The sequence below is a fragment of the Rhinopithecus roxellana genome, chromosome 12 (genome assembly GCF_007565055.1).
Source record: "Rhinopithecus roxellana isolate Shanxi Qingling chromosome 12, ASM756505v1, whole genome shotgun sequence".
Lineage (NCBI taxonomy): Eukaryota > Metazoa > Chordata > Mammalia > Primates > Cercopithecidae > Rhinopithecus > Rhinopithecus roxellana.
Window position 1 is genome coordinate 125656207 of NC_044560.1, and position 17960 is coordinate 125674166.

Sequence of the window (17960 nt, forward strand, 5' to 3'; positions counted from 1 at the left end):
AATTTTCCACCCTTTCTGTGTATTAGGATCACCTTGGGAATTAAAAAATATTCCATTCCCAGGTCCTATCCCCCGAGACCCTGATTCAGTTGGTCTGGAATGGGGCCTAGGCATTGATTTTTTTTTTTTTTTAATTCCCAGAGTATTCTAACATGAGACAAAGTTGAACACTTCTGAGTTAGAAGATCTTAAAGTAACATGCCAAGCACACAGGAAATTCTCAACAAGTCATAAATATTACTATTTTCAGGAAAAATATACAGGGCTTCTAAATGTCATCTAACCTTGAGCAAGTCACTTAGCATCTCTGAGCTATGATTTCTTCACCTGAAAAATGACATGCCAATGTAATAAGAAAACAGTATATTTAGTCTTAGGCTCTGGGTCAAATCCTGGTCTGACAAGTAAGGTCTATCCTTATGGTGTGGCCTTGGGTAAGTTTCTTAATCTCTTCAAGCATCACTTTCTTCATAAGAATATTAATTCAACTTCACAGAGATGTTATGAGGATTAAATGAGATAATCTATGTAAAATGCTTGGCCCAGTGCCTGACACTGTGGTGAGTTCTCAGTAAATTACAGTTGCTGTTACTGTTATAATCATAATAATTATTATAGTTATAATTATGAGAACACTTATCCCCACTCTGACACAGAGTGGGGGTGTCCAATAAATTTTTACTGAATCAAATTGAATACAACAAACTGAACAATGCTGATGATAATCCAACAAGCATCCTAGAATGATTCCCGCCAAATGCTATCCCCTTCAATAAAACTCTTTGGTCATGGGTCACAGTCACTAAAGAAGTTCTCTAATTTCAAATGTTCAAGAGCCTCTGAGGCCACAGGGCTTGCCCAAACCTGTAGCAAATACTTCTGAAATACTGTGTTTCGGGCCATTCATTCTTTCAAACAGACTTTGTTGAGCATTTTTTTAAGAGAAGAAATAAAAACTTCTATGCATTATATAAAATGTAAAGTATAGAAGTGTTTATAGCAATCTGAAGCCTTGCAGATGTGCATATTGGCTTGAAGTTCAGTTCAGACAAACTACAGTCAAATTCAACCATTCAGATCTCACCTATCCTATGATCTCATGTGGGTCACAAATGGAAATCATTGGTCAAACAAATTATCTGAATCCCCGCATTTTACTAGTAGTATAGTATATACTCTGCATAAGCAACAAAAAGCAAATGGATTCCCAGTGGTTAAAGATGAAAAGAAATTTATTAATAGAAAACAATTGTCACAAAGAAACAACATTTGAATTCGTTTTGAAAAAGAAACGAAAAGATTGACCTACCTTGGAAAAATGCAAGTCACTTCTTGAAATTATGAATTTCAATTAGGGGCCAACTAGTTTGAGAAGTTGCCTCTGGTTCCCTTTATTAAATTAACTCATTCTGTAATTTTTCAAGTGAAATGTCACTTCCTCAGGAAAGTCCTCCCTAACTCCTCCCATCCCCCTCCATAGACTAGCTCCAGTCCTTCTTACACACTTTCATGGCTTCTTACAGTTTTCTTCATGGAGTGTATCATAGTATGTAATTATATGTTTATTCTATTATGGTCTATCTCTGCCTATAGATCAAAGCTCCATTAGAGAAGTGACCACATCTGTTTTCTTCACTGTTGCATCTTTGTGCCTAGCCTGGCCCATGAGAAACCCTAAACAAACACTTGTTGAATGGGTGCATGTCTGAAAGGCAGACCCTAGAGAACCCCCCCCCCACCCAGAGAGGCAACAGGTGTACCAAGGGCCATATTCTGTCCCTTTAAGTCTCATTTTCTTCTCTGTGTTTCTGTGTTTCCACCATGTCTGGCTCCTACAATCTAACTGAAACATCAATAAAAGCCTATTTCCCATTTTCCCTTAGCAACCACTGGATAGGTTAACATTTTCAAAATGGTTTTCCAAATACGAGGAGAGAACAAAATGGAAATAAATAGGAAAATGATGTACACAGAAGAAAAATAGTTAAGTTGACAGTCACACATGGTGGTCACATACTAATACTAACATCATAGTAGCAGGAACCTCATTGACACAGTCTATGGGCCTTCCAGGAAACAAGATGGTGATTCTGCCTCATTCCACAAGGCTAGAGTTCTTTTTATCCTGCTGTTGTTGGCTGGAAGTCACTGACTCTCTAATCTCCTACTTAGTTAAGGAGAACCCTGCCTCATTCTAGTCTTCTGATGATTCCAACATCATTTTTGAGACAATAGGGCAACCTTCCTTTAAAGACCGTGTTCGTTTTCTGGTTATCAACTCTGCTCATCCCAAGCACCTGGTGGTTCAAAATGCCTGCCCTTCACAAGTCCTCATAGGGCCAGAGTGTACCCCTAGACTTAAAAAAAAAAAAAAAAAAGACAACTCTAGGTTACCATTCTGAGTCAAAGGCATAAAGGAGAACATTCATTCAGAAGGTTAAGTCATCTCAGAAGTATACAGCAAACTGTGAACTCTGTTTTCTTAAGAATGTCTCCTAACCACACCATAAATTCAACACAAAATCAGAGGAGAGAAATGAAAACAGGACTAATGATTATTGATTTCCACGATAGGAACTGTACTAACTGCTTTACATATTTAGTTCTTTTAATCTTTTCAAAATATCCCATTAAGTCAGTATTATTATTATCTCCATTTTTCTGATGAGGAAACGAAGACTTAGAGAAGTCATAGAAATTGTTTATAGTTACATGGAAAAGACTTCAACCTGGGTTTCTTTGATTCAAAACTTGGGTTGTGATGGCTGTTTTGATATAGGCCTTGCCTCAGAGTTTCCTGAAGCAACAAGGAGCTGAAATGACTATGGGATTTAATCCCTGTGCCCTTTTTCCTAGATGCTTGAATCCCTACCTAGAAATCTGAGAATTAGACCCTACGGGAAAGTCCAGTATCTACCATTCCAATCATTCATGTCTTAAGTAGCTAATGATTTTGTAAATATTGAAGATTTGACTACATTATCTGTGGTTTCTTAAATCATGGCTTTCTTATGCCTGAGTCTGCATTTTTTAAGCTCTTTGAGCTTACCAACTGTTCAAGTAGATTTCTACTGTCATATATCCTCTGCTGATGGCCAAGGCATTAGAACTTGTTGGTAATCACCTCTTACTGCAGGGGAAGAGTGGAGGATTATTTGAGCCAAAAAAAGAGACGATTGGATAGCTCCAGTCAGAGATACCTCTGTGAAAAATGTCAGCCTCCCCCAATACCCCGCAAAGGTGTTTTCTTTCCCTATTATTGATTAGAGGAATAAGAATAAGAATAGAGATAATAGCAGCAAACATTTAAGGAATGCTTGCCTTGTGCTAGGCTTTATGTACATTTTTCATTTAATCCTTAAAGTAGTCCTGGACAGTAGGTACTATTATTATTAGCCTCATTTTAAAGGTGAGGAAACAAGGCATAGGGATGTTGGGTAATTTTCCCAAGGTCACACAGGAATATATAGTAGACACAGGATTAAAACCCAGGCCATTTGACCCTAGAGCCCCAGCTATGGACTTCTGCCCCAATTCTGGCTCCCACTGAGTCTGACTCTCTAGCCTCATTGACAGGATTTGTGCTCTTCTGGTCAGGATGGGGAGATGATGAAACATTCATCCTCAAAGGGTCATATACAAGTTCTCTAGGGATGTCCAGATGACCCCTATTGGTCCAGGTGAGATCCCGGCAGGCACTGTCATACAAATGTCCCAACAAGCACCCTGGAGTTCATTTATATCTTCATTCTATGTCGTGGTAGGTGGGAATGTACTAGATCCAATCCACAGGATAAAGATGGCTTTCTTTCATTTACTAACACAAATTTCTTTATTTAGTAGCACAAAAGGAATACTTATTAATGCCAACCAATATAAAAAAGTCCTTTCCCTCTAAGTTTTTATATTACAATGAAAAACTGACTCATATATACAACATATGATACATTTTCTTTTGATAGTTCTTTTCATAGATTCTTTTAATGCTGGTGGGGGATGTATTGGGGTGCAGAATACTAAAACCCCACTTCCCCATCTTTATTATCATGGAAAAGAAATGGCAAGAATAGAGGAGAAAGAGATAATCAGTTAAGGGTGAGGCATTTTTTTTTTTGCTAACAGAAGGATGGATAAGAGAAAGACACACAAAGGTGCATGGGACTCTGGATAGTGGCCAAGGGAAGGTTTATCTCAACTGGTGGGTCCAGTAGGTAACTGCAAAGGACCCTACCTCCCACCCTGCTAACATATTTGGCCACATTGCTGGGCCATCAAATGGCTCCAATCACTAAGCTCTGTTACTGGCTCTGGGACCCATTCTGGAGAGGTAGTATGTCACGAAAGGTATATGGCAATACGAAAAGTGAAAAGTGCACAGGCTTTTAACTCAGATTTGCACTCAATTACTGCTTTATCACCAAGGTACTGTGAGACCTTAGGAAAATCTATGACTCTCAGTTTCAGGTTTTTCAACTGTCAAAGAGATCCTTACAAGGTTTTCATGTCTAACTGAGACAACGCATGTAAAGTGTATAGCAGACACAGTGCCTCTCACACAGTAGGTTCCAGAAACTACCAGTTGCCTTTTTCATTCTTTCTGAGACAGTTTCTATTACTCTTTCCTTTCAGGAGGTCACAGGATAATGACAAGGATGGGTTCTTGGAGCCAGTTCATTTTTGGGGAAGGATTTTCCTCCTCCCTGAAGGCTGAGCAGTATTACTGTAGATATGCCACCCACCATCCCTTCCTGGCCAATGAAGGCAGTCTGCCTTGTTTAAGAAAGCTGGAATCTTACTAAGGTTTGTGCTTTTATAAATTTTAGGACTTAAGCTGAGTTTGGGGTTTTATTGTCTGTTTTAAAAATCATGTTCAGATATTATATATTTAAAACATGGCTTCAGAATTGTGAAACACAGTGTTCTCAATCATAAAAAAGGATGAACTATGTTATGCCTTTCTGTTTCCATTTCTGGGTTCTCTTCTGGTCTCCTTGCATGAATTTTTCTGTGATGCCCTGCCTTATGTCCTAATTCATCTGGGACACTAACTGTGAAAATGTAGGCAAGATTCTTAACTCCTCTAAGACTGTCTTATTTGTTCATTCATTTATTTACTATTTAACTATTTGGTGAGGGCTTATAATGTGCCAGAATCTCTGATTAATGCTTGGGATACAGTAGAGAATCAGACAGACAGTTTCCCCCATCTATAAATGGGAAAATGAAATGCATATTTTAGGATTTTTGAATGCAGTAAATGAAATTATATATATATATATATATATATATATATATATATATATATATATATATGGAAGAGACAAAGAAGAGGACTAAAATCTATTGAACCCCTTACTTGATCCCCAGTGATGCTAGGTGCTTGACATGCAATTCTGATAATAAACTTGGGAAGTGATTGTTGTTATCGCTATTTTATGGATATAGCAACTGAGGTTCAGAGAGGGAGAATGAAGGTCCAAGTCACACACTAGATTCAAACCTGGTATGAAGTCCATATGGGTCTCACTCTGCTATGTTGCCTCCAGTGGTCTTGGAACACTGCTTGCCATCCACTGGGTGTGTTAATTCCCATCACCAACTTCACATAGAATGTGGGAGGCTGTACTATTCTTGCTGTGGATATATATATATTTTGAGACGGAGTCTCGCTCTGTTACCCAGGTTGGAGTGCAGTGGCCTGATCTCGGCTCACTGCAAGCTCCGCCTCCCAGGTTCATGCCATTCTCCTGCCTCAGCCTCTTGAGTAGCTGGGACTACAGGCACCCACCACCATGCCCGGCTAAGTTTTTTGTATTTTTAGTAGAGACGGGGTTTCACCGTGTTAGCCAGGATGGTCTTGATCTCCTGACCTTGTGATCTGCCCACCTTGGCCTCCCAAAGTGCTGGGATTACAGGCATGAGCCATGCTGCAGATATGTTTGATAGCACTAAAGGTCTGGGTATAGTAAGGGGTACTCGAATGGAAAATCCAAATCCTGTTTCCTGATTCCTTAGGGACAAGACATAAAGAAGACTTATGAAAGGAAATGGAGGGAGACATATACATTAAGCTCACTAACTCCAAGTCATGGGAAGAACTTTAAGGTCCTCTGGCAGCTAGACTCACCAACTCAGGAGACAGCTGGGACAGGGACTGTTGGCAAGAGGAACATTGTCTTTCCCAAGCCAACCCATTTCTGCTGCAGTGACATTAAAAGATAAAATGTTCAAAACTCTCTGACTCTTACCACTTCCTAGGTGGAGGCAGACATGAACTGCATAAATAATGAGGTATATTTTTTCACTTAAGATGTTCAGTGCCTATCCAAGGAAGAAAGAGTCTGTCAGAAAACATTCACTTAGGGCCTGCACATTTTCAAGAAGCTGAAAGCAGAGTAGGAAGTGAAATCACTACGCTTACATTTGGCAAGAGGACTGCAAAACTGCCCCCAAGCTAAACAATTTGGACCTGTGCACCCTTTTCTCTTCCATCTCTTTGTTTGGACAAGTCACAGCAAGAGCACATAACAGATTTACCAGCACTATTCATGTGTTTTTAACTTTACGAGCAAAGCCTTCTCTTTGGTATAAAGAAAAGGAAGGGTCGGTCATGCCAGAGAGTGCCTGTTGCCACTGAGAAAACTTGTGAGGGTTACCAGAATGAAAAGACAGATACAAATGAAGAAAGGCAGAGTTTCACATGCAAAAAAGGGGAAAAAAATCTTTTCCTTGGCATAGAAAAATTTCATCCTGGAGGTTCTTTTTTCCCTTTTTTTTTGGCAATGTGATAAACACCTTAAAATAGAGTTATGAAACAGAAACAGATTCTACAGAAGGAGGAAACCAAGACTAGTGACCTCAGAGAACTTATATATCAAACCTCTCATTCTAGAGATGACAAAACTGAGGCCAGAAGGATGATGATGTCCCCCAAGTCAAAGAGTTTGTCATTGACTGCTATGGTTTGAATGTGTCCCTCAAAGTTCATGGGTTGGAAACTTAATCTCGAGGACAACAGTGTAGAGAGGTGAGACATTTAAGAGGTGATTAGATCATAAGGGTTCTGCCCTCATGAATGAATTAATATCATTATCTCAGAAGTGAGCTCATTACTGTAAGAGTGAGTTTGTTATAAAAAGGAGTTTGAGCTGGGCGCAGTGGCACAAGCCTGTAGTCCCAACTACTTGGAAGTCTGAGGCAGAGGATGGATTGAGTCCAGGTTCAAGACCAGCCTGGGCAACATTGCAAGACCTTGTATCTGAAGAAAAAAAAAAAGTGAGCTTGTCCCTCTCTCTCATCTCTCTCATCTGTCTCACCATGTGATGCCTTCCACCATGCTATGACACAGCAAGAAAGCCCTCACCAGATGTAGCCCCTCAACTTCCCAGCCTCCAGAACCATGAGCCAAATAAGCTCATGTTGTTTACAAATTACCTAGTCTGTGGTATTTTATTATAGCAGCACAAAACTGATTAACACATGACCAAATTAATAATGAAGCTCAGCTTCTAGTGGGCCTTTTCGCTGTCCTCCATTGCTCTGCATTCCCTTGATTACAATGAAGAGCCTTCAGTAAAAGGTAATCTCATTCATCCTCAGGGCATTAGCTTACCTAGTCTTAAATAAACATATGTCAGCATTTTCCAGGTTTAGCCTTAGAAGAAGCCTTTTAGCTGAGGAGGGGGGTGGGAGAGGACCAATTAATTCTCTTCTCTAAATCACCTTCTCCTTGGAGTCTATCTGCAGTCCTGCTACCATTTCCATGCTGCCCTCCCCACTACTACCCTCCATTCCCCCATCCCCATCAAGGGGTTCTGTTAATTCTCTAACACATGAGCCAAAGAATGAACCCAACCCATTTTGGGGGTTGCCCTAAGCATAGCTGAGGTAGTCTGAACTTACAAAGAGACTTTACTAAAACAGAGGTAAGAGAAAAGGCAGTAGAACATAGTGGAGAGATCTGAGCTTTGAAATCAGAAAAATCTGGGTTTAAATCTCAGCTCTACAGCCCATTAGCTGTGCATATTTGAGTAAGTCACTTAACTTGTTAAATTTTCTCATTTGTTGGACATGGAGATAAAATTAGGGCATTTGATAAAAATTAAATAAAAGAGCATAAGGCATCTATCTCAGATCTTTGCATATAGTAGGCACTGATGTTCATAAAACATAAAAATAGTTTGATTTGGAAAGCAGGTTTTATGGTCAATCATCCAAAAAACATTTCCTGAGCCACCTTATCTGTGCCAGACTCTAAGTGCTGGGATAGAAACAAACAAGAAATGGTCCTTATCCTGCAGGAAATAATTTTTAATGGGTGTTATGGATTTCACTGTGTCCCTAAAAAGATATGTTGCAGTCCTAACCCCCAGAATTTGTTAATGTGACTTTATTTGAAATTAAGGTCTTTGCAGATATAATCAAGTTAAGATGAGGTCATTAGGCTAGGCCCTAGTTCTATATAACTTGTGTCTTATAAGATGAGAAAAATACCATATGAAGACAGAGACACATAGGAGGAATGCCATATGATGACAGAGGCAGAGATTGAAGTAATGCAGCTGCAAGCAAACTAAGGAACACCAAAGGATTGATGGCCACCATCAGAAACTAGATAAAGACAAGGAAGGATTCTACCTAGAATCTCAGAGGGAGCCCAGCTCTGCCAACACCTTGATTTTGGACTTGTATCCTCTACAACAGTGAGAACACAAATTTCTGTTTTTTTTTTTTTGTTTTTTTTTTTTTGTTTTTTGTTTTTTTCACAAATAGCACTTTTTATTTGACACTAATTGAAATCTGAACTTTAAACAGATTCTTGGACTGGTGGTTCATATCCATCAGCTTGTTCAACTTTAGCACCTGTCTTGTCCCTAGTGGCTTTTCCAGAACTAATGCCTTCACCATGAAGCTCCATGAGCTTTCCCAATTCAAACTTGGGCTTCTTCAGCATTTTTACTTTTCTAACGAAGACATCATGGAGAGGATAAATAGATTGGCAAGACTTTTCTATATCTTTTCCAATGCTGTCTGGAATCAATTTATTGACCACTTCTTTCAAGTCATTTGTCTGCACCTCTCAGGTCATGATTTCCATCATCTTCTTCCGGATTTGGCGGACCTGTTGGTGCTGAGCATAAGAGGTCTTCCGTATCTGATTGTTGCGTTTTTTAGTAAAACCAACACGGAACAGACGAAGCACGTAACCATCGGTAGTCTTGACATCAACATGAGCTTCAGTCATTTTCTGCCACTTTTTGACCATGGAACACATTTTGTCAAGGGTAAGATCCATGCCATGGAAGTTAGTCAGGCAGTTTTTGCCATGAACATCTTCAGTAATCAGCTTGAATTTTCTAAATGCAATTTCATCATTCTGCAAATCAGCAAGACTCACTTCAAACACACGACCCTTGAGACCATCAGATGCAATTTTGGTTCCTTGGGTCCTGGTGATGAGCGTCTTTCCAATATTTCTTATATTGAACATATTAGGTGCTTTCACATCATACCAATCTTTCTTAGAAAATGGATCAACCATTTTCTTCTTGGCTCCCTTTTTGCTGCCTTTCGTAAGGCACTTGTTCTTGCCAACCACCATGGCGCTGATCAGAGAGCCGAAAGGCAATTTCTATTGTTTTAAGTGACACAGTTTGTGGTGTCCTTAGGAAACCAATAGACTTGGGAGATATGCAAGGGAGCAAATGCAATAATTCCAACAGAATAAATGATGTAACACTTAAATGAGTTCCCTGAGCTGTGCCTATTACATTTATTAAATTAAGTAATCTTGGTTAAGCCAGGAAATCTTGTGAGCCTCGATACTCATGGAGGTATGTGTAAGTAGAAGTAGTTTGTCCAGGAAAAGGACAGACAGTCCATGTCTGCCTGAGGAAGCTAGGGAAGGTTTCCCAAAGAGGATAGTTAGAGCTGATACCTCAAGGATGAGTAGAAGCTTAGCAGGTGTGGGAAAGTACAGAGGGAAAGACATCACTCAGGCTACAGAGCCTAGTGTAGAAGCAGAAAAGTGTGAACTAGTTTTTAAATTTTTAGGAAACTACAAATATTTAAGTATTGCTGGAGTATGTTGGTAATATTCATCTGCCTTCTAGACCCCCTTCTTCACCTTGATGTCCTACAGACACCTTCTATTCAAAATATCCCAAATTGAACTAGACCACTCTTTTTACCCCCATTCATAGTCCATACATGTTCTCCTTTTGCTTTCTCTGACTTGATGAATGGCCCCACTACCTACCCATGTAGCCTAGCTAAAAATCTCTGAGTGTCCGCATGACCAACTCTTGGTAATTGACTTCCTTTTCATCTCTGATTTACACAATCATTTTTGAGCTTTACTGTCTCTGGTTCTGATGGCTTCTCACTTGGCACAAGTTCTGAATTCTTCAGCTGTGTCTCTAGGACACATTCCTTCCAGCTAAGCCTCTTTGTCAGATAATTAATGATCTGTAAACAAATGCTTAATTGTACCAGGGGAGCACATATTTAAAGAAACTTTATGATAACATAAAGGATCCTTTTCATAACACGAAGAGCATCTCTCTCACAAACTCCCCCATCCTCAATTTAACATTTAGTCTGAACTTTCATTTCACATATTAAATCTAAAGCCCTCTTATAGCAGGACCCCAAAAATAAAAAAAAACAAAAATCACCTAAGAGACAGATGGTATTATCCTGAGGTTTATCCATGTCAGGTACTTCCTGAAATACCTCTCTTTTCTCTCTAAGTCCAGCCCCTTTGGCCCTCAGACTCAAGACTTCGGCACCTGCTGGGAGAAAGAAAATTTCGGCTCCTGGCAAGAAGGGGAAGGAGATGTGAATTTATTAAGAATCTAATATATGCCTGGCTCTTTTACTTATGTTCTCTCATTTTAATCTTTACAGCAACTCCATTGACTGCTTGCCACCCATTGATAAACAAAAAGTTAGGTACCTTACACAAGGTAGTAGTAGCTTATAAAGGGGAATGACTGACATTGAAGGGGGTGCCTGAATTAAATGTAATAACATTATTATCTCTAAGCACACTCTTTTAAGCTGTTTAGGTTATCTAGTCAGCCTCAATGCCTTTTCAAAGTGGGTATAAAGTCATCAGTGAGAGAATATGCCTGGCCATTGCTGATTCCTCAAGAGTGGGCCAGGCACATCGACCTTGTGGTCAAGAAGCCCCAGTGGAAACTTTTCTGTTTGCTCCTGCTTTGGGGATCTACCCTTGTGCTAGGAGCCAGGGTTAGGTGCTGTTGGAGGAGGGGCCAATCCAGCCACATAGGCGCTTCAGAGAGGAAACACCTTGGCTGGGATCTGAAATTGAGCCCTCTCTAGGGAGTTTGAAAAGGTGGTTTTCATGCAATTCTTAATGTCCTGGCTGTTTCAGAAAGAGGAAGCACAGCAACATTTTTAGAACAGTTAGTGGGGTGTGACAAAACCCAGAGACTGTACCCACAGGAACTTTCTCCCTGCTTATTTGTTTCAGAAAACATTTGGTATTCAAGGAGCACCTGCCCCATTCCAGGCCCTGTGCTCTCCCACTGGGTCTTCAACCTCTTATCTTTGGAGGGCTCCTTCCTACATGCACTTACACATGCCCAAGCCTTTCTCAGCTTCAAAAAGCAACAATGGCCACCTCAAAACCCTCACTCATCCCTGCCTCTCCCTCAGTTACTTCCTCCTCTCCTCCTCTGCAAAAGTAGAACTTTTTGGAAGAAAGTGCTATGCATAGTTATTATAAACATCCACTCACCTCCCATTCACTCCTCAACTCCACTGCAGTCTGGCCTTTGCCTCTACCGAACCTACTCTCCAAAGTCACCAATGACTTACTGATTCAAGGGCTTTGCCTCATTTGGTTTCTCAGGAGCATTCACACTGTTGACTTTGCCTTTTTCCAGAAAATTTTTTCCTCTTAATTTCAGTAATGTTTAAGTTCGTCTGAATTCTTTGATAATCTTCAGTCTCCATGTAGGCACCTTTTCCTTGACCCCCATTTCAGATGTCAATATTCCTCAAAATTTTACTGTAGGCCTTCTGGCCTTTTTCATTCTGTGTATGCACTCACCTACTGCAGACTTCTATTCTGAGCTCCAGTTACATAGGCATACAGCTGCTTACTAGACATATCAACTTTAAGGTCTTAATGGCATCTCAAATATTTCAAATCCATCTCTTCAAACTTTTGAGAAGACTGCTTCTCCTCAAATGTTTCCTGTTTTAGTAAAGAATACTATCATCCACCCAAAGATCAGGTTAGAAACCAGTGAGTCATTCTTGACTCCTACTGTCCTCTCACCTCTTAGTCATCAACTCCCATGGGTTCTGTACCATATATATCTTTCAAATCTATTTATCTTCTCCACTATATCCTAGTTCAATTTTCATTTCCCTGCTCTAAATCTTACCCCTTCCCAATGCATTCCCCAAACCAGAATGATCATCCTAAAATGCAAATTTGATCATGTTACTCCTCAGAAAAGACTTTCCAAAAGCTTCTCATCTATCTGTCTTCGGATAAAGTCCCACCCGATTTTAATCCTATACGATCTCTATCCCCTACCAGCTCTCTGGGCTCAACTCATGCTACATATTCCCTTACTCTCTTTGCTTCAGTCAAACTGGCTGCCACCTTGTTCTTCTCTTTTTCCTTCCCCTCCCCCTTTTCCTAAACCCCTTCTCTTCCTTTTTCTTCTTTCTGTAACTTTTTATTTTTAGATAATTATAGATGCCATATAGTTGTAAGAATAATCGAGAGATATCCTGTATACCCAGTTTCTTCCAATGGTAACATCTTGCATACTTGATAGAGTACAGTATCATACCCAGAAAGTTGACATTGTTATAATCCATTGACATTATTCATCTTTCACCAGTTCTACATATATTCATTTGTGTATATGTATGTGTATTTAGTTGTATGCAATTTTTTGAGATGGAGTCTTGCTCTGTTGTCCAGGCTGGAGTGCAGGGGCACAATCTTAGCTCACTGCAGCCTCCGCCTCCTGGGTTCAAGCAATTCTTCTCCCTCAGCCTCCCAAGCAGCTGGGATTACAGACATCTGCCATCACACCCAGCTAATTTTTGTATTTTTTAGTAGAGACGGGGTTTCACTATGTTGGCCAGGCTGGTCTTGAACTCCTGAATTCAGGTGATCAGCCTGCGTCAGCCTCCCAAAATGCTGGGATTACAGCCACCATGCCTGGCCAGTTCTATGCAATTTGATCACGTGTAGATTCATATGACTACCATCACCATCAAGATATAGAACAGTTCCACGACAAGGATCAAACTGGCCTTCTTCTCGTGCCTTCAGTGGGTCAACTTCCTTTTACTTATAGGTATTCACACAAGCTGTTCCCTCTACTTATAACACTTTCCCCTAATACCATTCGTTTGTCCAATTACTATTTATTTTTCAGACCTCAAATTAAACATTAATTCTCAAAAATACTTTTTCTAATCCTACACTTGGTTAGGATGTTTGTTCTCTGTTCCACTAGCACCCAATACTTCTTGTGTCCCATCAAAGCACCTATTTTCTCACCTCTGCATTGATATTAGTCTGCATGAAGGCAGAGGTTATGTGTGGCTTGTTTACTTCTATATCTCCAATATCTAGCACAGTACTTACAACTAGGGAATTCCTCAATTAAAATAGATAGGAATAATGAACTCATAAAAACTGATGAATCCAGTGGGGCTCTTTCCTTTAAGGAGTTCCCAGTCATAAAACAGGCTACCCTAAGACAGTGTATTGAATCAGCATTGTCTTGGAAGGAAGTGTGGAGGTTGTGGGGATCCAGAGTATCCATTTTCTTCCCAGCTTCTAAATATACACAGTTGGGCACAGCCAGGACCAGAAGAATCCTTGAGTACCCATGTTCATCTGTCCAGAACCCTTCAGCACAGTTTAGCAGGTCAGGTAAGTGGAGCAGACACTGTGGTTACGAGTCTAAAGACATGATTTCAAAGATCTCAACTGGATAATTTTCTCAGCTCTGTAACCATAGACTGAAAGCAATCTTGGTTACAGATTGGGTCCCACACTATGAATCCTGATCTTGGCCACAGAATGCCCCTGATCAAGGCACAGATCTTTTTTTTTTTTTTTTTGAGATGGAGTCTTGCTGTCACCCAGGCTGGAGTGCAGTGGTGCGATCTCGGCTCACTGCAAGCTCCGCCTCCCGGGTTTACGCCATTCTCCTGCCTCAGCCTCCCGAGTAGCTGGGACTACAGGCACCCGCCATCTCGCCCGGCTAATTTTTTGTATTTTTCAGTAGAGACGGGGTTTCACCGTGTTAGCCAGGATGGTCTCGATCTCCTGAACTCGTGATCCACCCGTCTCGGCCTCCCAAAGTGCTGGGATTACAGGCTTGAGCCACCGCGCCCGGCCAAGGCACAGATCTTAACACTGTCCAATCATGCAAAAATATAGCATCTTCCACAAGGAGAACAGGTAAGGTTAAAGGCAAACCTCTATCGTGGGAAAACAGCAGCCCACTCTGACACAGGAAAGCAGAAGTTGAATCATATGTCCTCCTAGGGGGTCAATAACATACACACCCTAAGAAGAGAGATATAATTATTGAGTCTTGAAGACTTAAACCTGGCAGGGCCCTTAAAGGCAATACGCACCCTTATGTGAAGTTTAATGGTGTAGAGAATAGAACCTCAGCTTACTGAATATGGTAGTAAAATGTTAACCTTTCATATCTAGCTTCAGACCCAGAAACCCTTGTTCCCATTTCAGAATCCTTTCTAATTAATTTTACCAAAGCATAATGACTTTTTAAATTTTGATAGTTTTTGGGGAACAGGTGGTTTTTGGTTACATGGATAAGTTATTTAGTGGTGATTTCTGAGATTTTGGTGCACCCCTTACCTAAGAAGTGTACGCTGTACCTAATGTGTAATCTTTTATCCTTCACCCCCATCCTACCCTTCCTCTCAAGTACCATTATATCCATTATGGATATCCATTATATTCATTATATCATTCTTATGCCTTTGCATTCTCATAGCTTAGCTCCCACTTATAAGTGAGAACATATAATGTTTGATTTTCCTTTCCTGAGTTACTTCACTTAGAATAATGGTCTCCAACTCTATCCAGATTGCTGTGAATGCCATTATTTTATTCCTTATTGTGGATGAGTAGTATTCCATGTACATATATATACCACATTATCTTTATTTTTTTTTTTTTGACACAGAGTCTCACTGTGTTGCCCAGGCTGGAGTGCAGTGGCACAATCTCGGCTCACTGCAACCTCCGCCTCCTGGGTTTAAGCAATTTCTGGCTAATTTTTGTATTTTTAGTAAAGATGGGGTTTCACCATGTTGGCCAGGCTGGTCTTGAACTCCTGACCTCAAGTGATACGCCCACCTTGGCCTCCCAAAGTGTTAGGATTACAGGTGTGAGCCACCACACCTGGCCTGTATACCACATTTTCTTTATCCACTCATTGGTTGATAAGAATTTAGGCTGGTTCCATATTTTTGCAATTGCAAAATTTGCTGCTATAAACATGTGTGTGCAAGTGTCTTTTTCATATAGGGACTCCTTTTTCTCTGGGTAAGATACCCATTAGTAGGACTGCTGGATCAAATGGTGGTTCTACTTTTGCTTCTTTAAGGACTCTCTATACTGTTTTCCAGAGTGGTTGCACTAGTTTACATTCCCACCAGCAGTGTGAAAGTGTCCTCTTTTTACCACATCCATGCCAGCATCTATTATTTTTAAGTTTTAAATTATGGCCATTCTTGCGGGAGTAACTTGGTATCTCATTGTGGTTTTGATTTGCATTTCCCTGATAATTAGTGATGGTGAGCATTTTTTCATGTTTGTTGGCCATTTGTACATCTTCTTTTGGGAATTGTCTATTCATGTCCTTAGCCTACCTTTTGATGGGATTTTTTTTCTTGCTGATTTGAGTTTCTTGTAGGTTCTGGATATCAGTCCTTTGTTGGATGCACAGTTTGTGAAGATTTTCTCCCACTGGGTGGGTTGTCTGTTTATTCTGCTGATTATTTCTTTTGCTGTGTAGAAGCCTTTTAGTTTAATTAGGTCCCATCTATTTATTTTTGCTTTGGTTGCGTTGCTTTTGTTTTTGTTGATTTTGCTTTGTTTTGTTGCATTTGCTTTCCTGATCATGAACTCTTTGCCTAAGCCAATGTCTAGAAGAGTTTTTCTGATGTCATCTTCTAGAATTTTTATGGTTTTAGGTTACTTAGATTTAAGTCTTTGATCCATTTTGAGTTGATTTTTGTATAAGGTGAGAGATGAGGATCCAGTTTCATTCTTCTATATGTGGCTTGCCAATTATTCCGCACCATTTGTTGGATAGGGTGTCCTTTCCCCACCCACTTTATGTTCTTATTCGCTTTGTCAAAGATCAGTTGACTGTAAGTTGTTGGCTTTATTTCTGGGTCCCCTATTCTGTTCCAATAGTCTATATGCCTATTTTTATACCAGTACCATGCTGTACCATGTAACTATAACCTTGTAGTATACTTTGAAGTCTGGTAATGTGATGCCTCCAGATTGGTTTTTTGCTTAGTCTTGCTTTTACTATGCAGGTTCTTTTTTGGCTCCATAAGAATTTTAGGACTGTTTTTTCTAGGTCTGTGAAGAATGATGATGGCATTTTGATGGGAATTGCATTGAATTTATAGATTGCTTTTGTCAGCATGGTCATTTTCACAATATTGATTCTACCCATCCATTAACATGGGATATGTTTCCATTTGTTTGTTTCATCTGTGATTTCTTTCAGCAGTGTTTTGTAGTTTTCCTTGTAGAGATCTTTCATCTCCTTGGTTAGGTATATTCCTAAGTATTTTATTTTATTTTCCAGCTGCTGTACAAGGGGCTGAGTTCTTTATTTGATTCTCAGATTACTTGTTGTGGGTATATAGCAGTGCTACTGATTTGTGTACATTGATTTTGTATCCTGAAACTCTAGTGAATTCATTTATCAGATCTCGGAGCTTTCTGGATGAGTCTTTAGGGGTTTTTAGGTGTCAAATCATATCATTGGCAAGCACTGACAGTTTAACTCCCTTTTTACTGATTTGGATGCCTTTTTTTTTCTTTGTCTTTTCTGATTGCTCTGGCTAGGACTTCTAATACTATGTTGAATAGAAGCAGCGAAAGTGGGTATCCTTGTCTTGTTCTAGTTCTCAGAGGCTGTGCTTTCAACTTTTCCCTGTTCAGTATAAATGTTGGCTGTGGGTTTGTCATAGATAGCTTTTATTATGTTGAGATATGATGCATCTATGCTGATTTTGCTGAGGGTTTTAATCATAAAGAGATGCTGGATTTTTTTTCAAATGCTTTTTCTGTGTCTATTGAGATGATCATGTGACTTTATTTGTCTTCGATTCTGTTTATATAAGGTATCACATTTATTGACTTGCATATGTTAAACCATCCCCACATCCCTGGTATGAAACCCACTTGACCATGATGTATTGTCTTTTTGATATGCTGTTGGATTCAGTTAGCTAGTATTTTGTTGAGGATTTTTGCATCTATGTTCATCAGAGATATTGGTCTATTGTTTTCTTTTTTTGTTATATCCTTTCCTGGTCTTTTGGCATTAGGGTGATACTGGTTTCATAGAATGATTTAAGGAGGATTCCTTCTTTTTGTATCTTTTGGAATAGTTTCAGTAGGATTGGTAACAATTCTTCTTTGAATGTCTGATAGAATTCAGCTGTGAATCCATCTGGTCCTGGGCATTTTTTTTGTTGGCAATTTTAAAAATTATTGTTTCAATCTCACCATTTGTCATTGCTCTGTTCAAGTTTCTGTTTCCTCCTGGTTTAATCTAGGAGGATTGTATATTTCCAGGAATTTATCCATCTCCTCTAGGTTTTCTAGTTTGTGTACATAAAGGTGCTTATAGTAGCCTTAAATGATCTTTTGTATTTCTCTGATATCC

General features: G+C 39.7%; 1 protein-coding gene and 1 pseudogene across 4 annotated transcripts in view; both read right to left on the minus strand.

The window, feature by feature from the left end:
• AGBL4 (ATP/GTP binding protein like 4) overlaps positions 1–17960 on the minus strand; it is a 1510388-nt gene that overhangs the window by 276000 nt on the left and 1216428 nt on the right. The gene's annotated exons all lie outside the window — the stretch shown is intronic.
• LOC104673972 lies at positions 8807–9601 on the minus strand (annotated as a pseudogene).